Source organism: Mustelus asterias, unplaced genomic scaffold (assembly GCF_964213995.1).
Source record: "Mustelus asterias unplaced genomic scaffold, sMusAst1.hap1.1 HAP1_SCAFFOLD_4968, whole genome shotgun sequence".
Classification (NCBI taxonomy): domain Eukaryota; kingdom Metazoa; phylum Chordata; class Chondrichthyes; order Carcharhiniformes; family Triakidae; genus Mustelus; species Mustelus asterias.
The window spans coordinates 1-10,301 of NW_027594911.1; the positions used below are offsets into that span (position 1 = coordinate 1).

At 59.4% G+C, this 10,301-nt stretch overlaps 1 long non-coding RNA gene across 1 annotated transcript; it reads left to right on the forward strand.

The window, feature by feature from the left end:
* Positions 1–717: 717 nt before the first annotated feature.
* LOC144491306 (uncharacterized) lies at positions 718–9,850 on the forward strand. The gene is made up of 3 exons (XR_013497423.1): positions 718–1,013; positions 3,906–4,098; positions 9,664–9,850. It is a non-coding gene; the product is annotated as an uncharacterized LOC144491306 (long non-coding RNA).
* The last annotated feature ends 451 nt before the right edge of the window (positions 9,851–10,301 follow it).

The window sequence follows — 10,301 nt, forward strand, 5'->3', positions numbered from 1 at the left end:
ACTCAATAACAGTTTCTTCCCTCCCGCGGTCAGACGTTTGAACGGACCTACCTCGCATTAAGCTGATCTTTCCCTGCACCCTAGCTCTGACTGTAACAATACATTCTGCACTCTCTCATTTCCTTCTCTATGAACAGTATGCTTTGTCTGTCTGGCAAGAAACAATACTTTTCACTGAATGTTAATACATGTGACAATAATAAATCAAATCAAAATCAAAACTCCTTTTGCCATAAAGGCCAACATACCATTTGTCTTCCTGAGTGCTTGCTGTGTATGCTCATTTCCTGTATTCCTTTTGGGGAAGATGGTGTTGTCATGATAATGTCGCTGGACTCGTAATCCAGAGGGCCTGGTTAATGCTCTGGGTTCAGATCCCACCGTGACAGTTGGTGGAATTGAAACTCAGTTCACCTGAATTTAGGAGAATATGTCTCCAGTTTTTGCCAATGTTTCTCAGCCTGCAGACGGGCAGTTCATGCACACCGCTACCCTTGTCTAACTGGTTAATTCATTCAGCTAACAAAGTATGTTATAGTCTCCTAGCTTGAAGACAAAAGAAACAAACTCCCCAGCCACTGACGGTTGAAAGAAAAGTAACATCTCCTTCCCGTCTGGCGATAAATTCTCGTGATGTGGAGATGCCGGTGTTGGACTGGGGTAAACACAGTAAGAGTTTTAACAACACCAGGTTAAAGTCCAACAGGTTTATTTGGTAGCAAATGCCATTCGCTTTCGGAGCGCTGCCCCTTCATCAGATGGACACTACATTCTCAGATGGTACATTCATGGATAAATTCTCAACTGCAACCAATTCCTTATCCCTCAGTTTGCAGATCCAGGTTAGCCGTATCATTTCCTGGCTTTCTGTGATGAGGTCGATCTATTCCTTTTGTCTGACATCGGAACGAGGAGGCGGAGTTGAAGCAGTCGGGAGACCTCGGGATAATTCCAGCTGTATAATTCTCTGAATGGGCAACACCTTTAGTCCCAGTGGTGAAACAAGACTACAGGTTAAAGATTGTGGCCAGCTGTTTAATTCCCTAAAGGAATATATATTTGTGAATTATGAATTATTTCTTCAATATTTGCCATTGTTTATCTGCTGTCATATATTTTAATCCAGTTTGCCAATCCACATGAGTCAACTTGCTTCTCATACTTGTTGTAACTTGTTTTGATTCAATTCAAGACTCGTTTTATGGACTTTATTTTTATTCATTCATGGGATCTGGGTGTCGCTGGCTGGGCCAACATTTATTGCCCATCCCTCGTTGCCCCTGTTCAGAGGGCAGTTGAGAGTCAAAGACTTTGCTGTGGCTCTGGAGTCACGTGTAGGCCAGACCGGGTAAGGACGGCAGATTTCCTTCCCTAAAGGACATTAGTGAACCAGATAGAACATAGAACATAGAACAGTACAGCACAGAACAGGCCCTTCGGCCCACGATGTTGTGCCGAGCTGTATCTGAAACCAAGATCAAGCTATCCCACTCCCTATCATCCTGGTGTGCTCCATGTGCCTATCCAATAACCGCTTAAATGTTCCTAAAGTGTCTGACTCCACTATCACTGCAGGCAGTCCATTCCACACCCCAACCACTCTCTGCGTAAAGAACCTACCTCTGATATCCTTCCTGTATCTCCCACCACGAACCCTATAGTTATGCCCCCTTGTAATAGCTCCATCCACCCGAGGAAATAGTCTTTGAACGTTCACTCTATCTATCCCCTTCATCATTTTATAAACCTCTATTAAGTCTCCCCTCAGCCTCTTCCGCTCCAGAGAGAACAGCCCTAGCTCCCTCAACCTTTCCTCTTAAGACCTACCCTCCAAACCAGGCAGCATCCTGGTAAATCTCCTCTGCACTCTTTCCAGCGCTTCCACATCCTTCTTATAGTGAGGTGACCAGAACTGCATACAATATTCCAAATGTGGTCTCACCAAGGTCCTGTACAGTTGCAGCATAACCCCATGGCTCTTAAACTCCGACCCCCTGTTAATAAAAGCTAACACACTATAGGCCTTCTTCACAGCTCTATCCACTTGAGTGGCAACCTTTAGAGATCTGTGGATATGGACCCCAAGATCTCTCTGTTCCTCCACAGTCTTCAGAACCCTACCTTTGACCCTGTAATCCACATTTAAATTAGTCCTACCAAAATGAATCACCTCACATTTATCAGGGTTAAACTCCATTTGCCATTTTTCAGCCCAGCTTTGCATCCTATCTATGTCTCTTTGCAGCCTACAACAGCCCTCCACCTCATCCACTACTCCACCAATCTTGGTGTCATCAGCAAATTTACTGATCCACCCTTCAGCCCCCTCCTCTAAGTCATTAATAAAAATCACAAAGAGCAGAGGACCAAGCACTGATCCCTGCGGCACTCCGCTAGCAACCTGCCTCCAATCCAAAAATTTTCCATCCACCACCACCCTCTGTCTTCGATCAGACAGCCAGTTACCTATCCAATCGGCCAACTTTCCCTCTATCCCACACCTCCTTACTTTCATCATAAGCCGACCATGGGGGACCTTATCAAATGCCTTACTAAAATCCATGTATATGACATCAACTGCCCTACCTTCATCAACACACTTAGTTACCTCCTCAAAAAATTCTATCAAATTTGTGAGGCACGACTTGCCCTTCACGAATCCGTGCTGACTATCCCGGATTAATCCGCATCTTTCTAAATGGTCATAAATCCCATCCCCAAGGACCTCTTCCATCAATTTACCAACCACCGAAGTAAGACTAACCGGTCTATAATTACCAGGGTCATTTCTATTCCCTTTCTTAAACAGAGGAACAACATTCGCCACTCTCCAGTCCTGTACAGATGGGTTTTGTCAACAATCGGCAATGGTTTCATGGTCAGCAGTAGACTTTTAATTCCAGATATTTTTTATTGAACTCAAATTCCACCATCTGCTGTGGTGGGATTCCTACCTGGGTCCCCAGAACATTAGCTGAGTTTCTGGATTAATAGTCTAGCGATAATATCACGAGACCATCATCATCATTTTCAAATTCAATGCATAATTCTGCCATGTTATGATCACTCTTCCCAGTGATTTCTTTACTCCAAAATTATTAATGAACTCTGTCTCACTGCATGATACTAGATCTAACATAGCCTCTGCCCCAGATAGTTCCTTGACATACAAATACAGAAACTATCTTGAACGTATTCCAACAGCCTGTTCTCCACACTTGTTGCAACTTTTGGTTTTTCTAGTTTGTCTGGAAATCCAAGTTCACCGTGAATATTTTAGTCCCTCTGTCCCTGGGATAGCCGAGGTCTCCGTGTCAGTCCCTCTGTCCCTGGGATTGCCGAGGTCTCCGTGTCAGTCCCTCTGTCCCTGGCATTGCCGAGGTCTCTGTGTCAGTCCCTCTGTCCCTGGGATTGCCGAGGTGTCTGTGTCAATCCCTCTGTCCCTGGGATTGCCGAGGTGTCTGTGTCTGTCCCTGGGATTGCCGAGGTGTCTGTGTCAGTCCCTCTGTCCCTGGGATTGCCGAGGTGTCTGTGTCAATCCCTCTGTCCCTGGGATTGCCGAGGTGTCTGTGTCAGTCCCTCTGTCCCTGGCATTGCCGAGGTGTCTGTGTCAGTCCCTCTGTCCCTGGGATTGCCGAGGTGTCTGTGTCAGTCCCTCTGTCCCTGGGATTGCCGAGGTGTCTGTGTCAGTCCCTCTGTCCCTGGGATTGCCGAGGTGTCTGTGTCTGTCCCTGGGATTGCCGAGGTCTCCGTGTCAGTCCCTCTGTCCCTGGGATTGCCGAGGTGTCTGTCACCAGTTTGATGAGCTGCTGACTGTGTTTTGAGGATGGAGACCTGTCTATGAGAAATTCTGAGTTGTGTAAATTGTGTTTCCCTCATGAACATTTGGTTCTCCTGTCTTTCAGATTCCATCATCCCATCATGTTTCTCCTGGTTTTCACTGTAGCAGTCGGAACTCTCCTTTACTACCTGCTTTTCCGTGAGAAACCAAAGACTATTCCAGAAGGCGATGGCTGGTGGGGAACCAGCCAGAGACAGGACACAGAGGAGGAAAAAATCCACCCGTTTGTTATTGAAACTCCCGAGGAAATGATCCAGGTAATTGCAGACCAGCAACAGAACCAGCAACAGAACCAGGAATCAGTTCAGTTAAGGAACAGACAACTCGGTTTTAAATTTGCTACCTCATCCTAAGACTATGACCTCTTGCCCTAGAATGCCTCACCAGTGGAAGCACCCGCTCCATGTCTACTTTATCCATGCTTTTTATCATTTGAACATCTCAATTTGATCTCCCCTCATTCTTCTAAATTCCAGAGAGTATCGGCCTAAACTGTTCAATCTCTTATCATACGACAAACCCCTCATCTCCGGAATCAATCTAGTGAACCTCCTCTGAACTGCCTCCAATGCCACTGCATCTTTCCTCAAATACGGGGACCAAAACTGTGCTCAATAGTCCAGGTGCAGCCTCATCAATGCCTTGTATAGTTGCAACACCTTTATATTCTATTCCTTTAGCTATAAATGCCAAAATTCCATTTACTTTCCTTATTACCTGCTGGAGCTGTGAGAGGAACAGGAGCAGGAACAGGAACAGGAGCAGGAGCAGGAGCAGGGGCAGGAGCAGGGGCAGGGGCAGGAGCAGGGGCAGGGGCAGGAGCAGGGGCAGGAGCAGGAACAGGGGCAGGAGCAGGAGCAGGGGCAGGGGCAGGAGCAGGGGCAGGAGCAGGGGCAGGAACAGGGGCAGGGGCAGGAGCAGGGGCAGGAGCAGGAACAGGGGCAGGAGCAGGAGCAGGAGCAGGGGCAGGGGCAGGGGCAGGGGCAGGAGCAGGGGCAGGAGCAGGAACAGGGGCAGGAACAGGGGCAGGGGCAGGGGCAGGAGCAGGGGCAGGGGCAGGAGCAGGGGCAGGAGCAGGAGCAGGAGCAGGAGCAGGAGCAGGAGCAGGGGCAGGGGCAGGGGCAGGAGCAGGGGCAGGGGCAGGGGCAGGGGCAGGAGCAGGGGCAGGGGCAGGGGCAGGAGCAGGGGCAGGGGCAGGAGCAGGGGCAGGGGCAGGGGCAGGGGCAGGGGCAGGGGCAGGGGCAGGAACAGGGGCAGGGGCAGGGGCAGGAACAGGAACAGGAGCAGGAGCAGGAACAGGAGCAGGAACAGGAACAGGAGCAGGAGCAGGGGCAGGAACAGGAGCAGGGGCAGGGGCAGGGGCAGGAGCAGGAACAGGAGCAGGAGCAGGAACAGGAGCAGGAACAGGAACAGGAGCAGGGGCAGGGGCAGGGGCAGGGGCAGGAGCAGGGGCAGGGGCAGGGGCAGGAGCAGGAGCAGGGGCAGGAGCAGGAGCAGGGGCAGGGGCAGGAGCAGGAGCAGGAGCAGGAGCAGGAACAGGAGCAGGAACAGGAACAGGAGCAGGAGCAGGGGCAGGGGCAGGGGCAGGGGCAGGGGCAGGGGCAGGAGCAGGAGCAGGGGCAGGGGCAGGAGCAGGGGCAGGGGCAGGGGCAGGGGCAGGAGCAGGAGCACGGGCAGGAGCAGGGGCAGGGGCAGGAGCAGGAGCAGGAGCAGGGGCAGGGGCAGGAGCAGGGGCAGGAGCAGGAGCAGGGGCAGGAAGGAGCAGGGGCAGGGGCAGGGGCAGGGGCAGGGGCAGGGGCAGGAGCAGGGGCAGGGGCAGGAGCAGGAACAGGAACAGGAACAGGAGCAGGAACAGGGGCAGGAGCAGGAGCAGGAGCAGGGGCAGGGGCAGGAACAGGGGCAGGTGCAGGAGCAGGGGCAGGGGCAGGAACAGGGGCAGGGGCAGGGACAGGAGCAGGAACAGGAGCAGGAACAGGGGCAGGAACAGGGGCAGGGGCAGGGGCAGGAGCAGGGGCAGGGGCAGGAACAGGAACAGGGGCAGGAACAGGGGCAGGAGCAGGGGCAGGGGCAGGGGCAGGGGCAGGAACAGGGGCAGGGGCAGGGGCAGGGGCAGGGGCAGGAACAGGGGCAGGGGCAGGGACAGGAGCAGGGGCAGGGGCAGGGGCAGGAACAGGGGCAGGGGCAGGGGCAGGAACAGGGGCAGGAGCAGGGGCAGGGACAGGAGCAGGGGCAGGAGCAGGAGCAGGGGCAGGGGCAGGGGCAGGAACAGGAGCAGGAACAGGAGCAGGAACAGGGGCAGGAACAGGAGCAGGAACAGGAACAGGGGCAGGAACAGGGGCAGGAGCAGGGGCAGGGGCAGGAACAGGGGCAGGGGCAGGGGCAGGAACAGGGGCAGGGGCAGGAACAGGGGCAGGAACAGGGGCAGGAACAGGAGCAGGAACAGGAACAGGGGCAGGAACAGGGGCAGGAGCAGGGGCAGGGGCAGGAACAGGGGCAGGGGCAGGGGCAGGAACAGGGGCAGGGGCAGGGGCAGGAACAGGAGCAGAGGCAGGGGCAGGGGCAGGAACAGGGGCAGGGGCAGGGGCAGGGGCAGGAACAGGGGCAGGGGCAGGGGCAGGAGCAGGGGCAGGGGCAGGGGCAGGGGCAGGGGCAGGAACAGGAGCAGAGGCAGGGGCAGGGGCAGGAACAGGGGCAGGGGCAGGGGCAGGGGCAGGAACAGGGGCAGGGGCAGGGGCAGGAGCAGGGGCAGGAACAGGAGCAGGGGCAGGAGCAGGGGCAGGGGCAGGAGCAGGGGCAGGGGCAGGGGCAGGGGCAGGAGCAGGGGCAGGGGCAGGGGCAGGGGCAGGAGCAGGAGCAGGGGCAGGAACAGGGGCAGGAGCAGGAGCAGGGGCAGGAACAGGGGCAGGGGCAGGGGCAGGGGCAGGGGCAGGAACAGGAGCAGGGGCAGGGGCAGGGGCAGGGGCAGGGCAGGGGCAGGGCAGGAGCAGGGGCAGGAGCAGGGGCAGGGGCAGGAGCAGGGGCAGGGGCAGGGGCAGGAGCAGGAGCAGGGGCAGGGGCAGGGGCAGGGGCAGGGGCAGGAACAGGAGCAGGAACAGGAGCAGGGGCAGGAGCAGGAGCAGGGGCAGGGGCAGGGGCAGGGGCAGGGGCAGGAACAGGAACAGGGGCAGGGGCAGGAACAGGGGCAGGGGCAGGAACAGGAGCAGGAACAGGAGCAGGGGCAGGGGCAGGAACAGGAGCAGGAACAGGAGCAGGAACAGGGGCAGGGGCAGGGGCAGGTGCAGGGGCAGGGGCAGGGGCAGGAGCAGGGGCAGGAACAGGAACAGGGGCAGGAACAGGGGCAGGGGCAGGGGCAGGGGCAGGAACAGGGGCAGGGGCAGGGGCAGGGGCAGGAACAGGGGCAGGGGCAGGAACAGGAGCAGGGGCAGGGGCAGGGGCAGGGGCAGGAACAGGGGCAGGGGCAGGGGCAGGGGCAGGGGCAGGAACAGGGGCAGGGGCAGGAACAGGAGCAGGGGCAGGGGCAGGGGCAGGAACAGGGACAGGGGCAGGGGCAGGGGCAGGGGCAGGGGCAGGAACAGGGGCCGGGGCAGGGGCAGGAGCAGGAGCAGGGGCAGGAGCAGGGGCAGGGGCAGGGGCAGGGGCAGGGGCAGGAACAGGGGCAGGAACAGGGGCAGGAGCAGGGGCAGGAGCAGGGGCAGGGGCAGGAACAGGGGCAGGAGCAGGGGCAGGGGCAGGGGCAGGGGCAGGGGCAGGAACAGGGGCAGGAGCAGGAGCAGGGGCAGGAACAGGGGCAGGAGCAGGGGCAGGAGCAGGGGCAGGAGCAGGGGCAGGGGCAGGAACAGGGGCAGGAGCAGGGGCAGGGGCAGGGGCAGGGGCAGGGGCAGGAACAGGGGCAGGGGCAGGAACAGGGGCAGGAGCAGGAACAGGAGCAGGGGCAGGAACAGGGGCAGGAGCAGGAGCAGGGGCAGGGGCAGGGGCAGGAGCAGGGGCAGGGGCAGGGGCAGGAACAGGGGCCGGGGCAGGGGCAGGAGCAGGGGCAGGGGCAGGGGCAGGGGCAGGAGCAGGGGCAGGGGCAGGAACAGGGGCAGGAGCAGGAGCAGGGGCAGGAGCAGGGGCAGGAACAGGGGCAGGAACAGGGGCAGGGGCAGGAGCAGGAGCAGGAGCAGGAGCAGGAACAGGGGCAGGAGCAGGAGCAGGAGCAGGAACAGGAACAGGGGCAGGAGCAGGAGCAGGAACAGGAACAGGGGCAGGGGCAGGAACAGGAGCAGGAACAGGAGCAGGAACAGGAACAGGGGCAGGGGCAGGAACAGGAACAGGAGCAGGGGCAGGAACAGGGGCAGGAGCAGGAGCAGGAGCAGGAACAGGGGCAGGAGCAGGAGCAGGGGCAGGGGCAGGAACAGGGGCAGGGGCAGGAACAGGGGCAGGGGCAGGAACAGGGGCAGGAACAGGAGCAGGGGCAGGGGCAGGAACAGGAGCAGGAACAGGGGCAGGAGCAGGAACAGGGGCAGGGGCAGGAACAGGGGCAGGGGCAGGAACAGGGGCAGGGGCAGGAACAGGGGCAGGAACAGGAGCAGGGGCAGGGGCAGGAACAGGAGCAGGAACAGGGGCAGGGGCAGGAACAGGGGCAGGAACAGGGGCAGGGGCAGGGGCAGGAACAGGGGCAGGGGCAGGGGCAGGAACAGGGGCAGGGGCAGGAACAGGGGCAGGGGCAGGAACAGGGGCAGGGGCAGGGGCAGGAACAGGGGCAGGGGCAGGAACAGGGGCAGGGGCAGGAACAGGGGCAGGAACAGGGGCAGGAACAGGGGCAGGGGCAGGGGCAGGAACAGGGGCCGGGGCAGGGGCAGGAGCAGGGGCAGGGGCAGGAGCAGGGGCAGGGGCAGGAGCAGGGGCAGGGGCAGGGGCAGGAGCAGGGGCAGGAACAGGGGCAGGAGCAGGAGCAGGGGCAGGAGCAGGGGCAGGAGCAGGAGCAGGGGCAGGGGCAGGAACAGGGGCAGGAGCAGGGGCAGGAGCAGGAGCAGGGGCAGGGGCAGGGGCAGGGGCAGGGGCAGGAGCAGGGGCAGGAACAGGAGCAGGAGCAGGGGCAGGAGCAGGGGCAGGAACAGGGGCAGGAGCAGGAGCAGGAGCAGGGGCCGGGGCAGGGGCAGGAGCAGGGGCAGGAACAGGGGCAGGAGCAGGAGCAGGGGCAGGAGCAGGGGCAGGAGCAGGAGCAGGGGCAGGGGCAGGGGCAGGGGCAGGAGCAGGAACAGGGGCAGGAGCAGGAGCAGGGGCAGGAGCAGGAGCAGGGGCAGGAGCAGGAGCAGGGGCAGGGGCAGGGGCAGGAGCAGGGGCAGGAGCAGGGGCAGGAGCAGGGGCAGGAACAGAACTGGCCGGAGAGCTGAAACACTGACACAGCACTCACTGCCTGGTCACAGCGCCCGCAATAAAACTGCTCACACACAGAGGGACAGGGCCCTCTCTCCCTGAACCCACCCCACCCCACACCACACCCCCACCAAGCCCCCCCAACACCTCCCCCCCCAACACCTCCCCCCCCAACACCTCTCCCCCCCCAACACCTCTCCCCCCGTCCCCCCCTCCCCAACCCCCCCGCCCCCCCACTCCCCGCCCCCCTCTCCCCCACCCTCCCCCACCCCACCCACCCCCCCCCCCCCCCCCCCCCCCACCCCACCCACCCCCCCCCCCCCCCCCCCACTCTCCCCCGCCACCCCCACTCCCCCCTCCCCCCGCTCCATTCGCAGCTGCGGGTTGTTCTGATTGTTGGTACTGATCTCTGTGAGGGTCTCTGGCAGATCTGATGCCTCACTGTTCGATGTTGAATCTTTCAGGACTTGCACTATCGCCTTGACAACGCTCGCTTCTGCTCGGCGCTGGAGCACAGCCGCTTTCACTATGGCTTTAACTCCAGCTACCTCAAGAAGGTGGTGTCTTATTGGAGGAAGGATTATGACTGGAAAAAACAACTGGAGTTTCTAAACCGATTCCCACAGTTCAGAACCAGAATTGAAGGTGGGTTTATCCCGCAGCCTGTGGGGATACGGGAACGGTGCTGGGTTTATCCCACAGTCTGTGGGGATACGGGAACGGTGCTGGGTTTATCCCACAGTCTGTGGTGTTACGGGAACGGTGCTGGATTTATCCCGCAGTCTGTGGGGATACGGGAACGGTGCTGGGTTTATCCCACAGTCTGTGGTGATACGGGAACGGTGCTGGGTTTATCCCACAGTCTGTGGTGATACGGGAACGGTGCTGGGTTTATCCCGGAGTCTGTGGGGATACGGGAACGGTGCTGGGTTTATCCCACAGTCTGTGGGGATACGGGAACGGTGCTGGGTTTATCCCGGAGTCTGTGGGGATACGGGAACGGTGCTGGGTTTATCCCGGAGTCTGTGGGGATACGGGAACGGTGCTGAGTTTATCCCACAGTCTGTGGTGATACGGGAACGGTGCTGGGCTTATCACCACA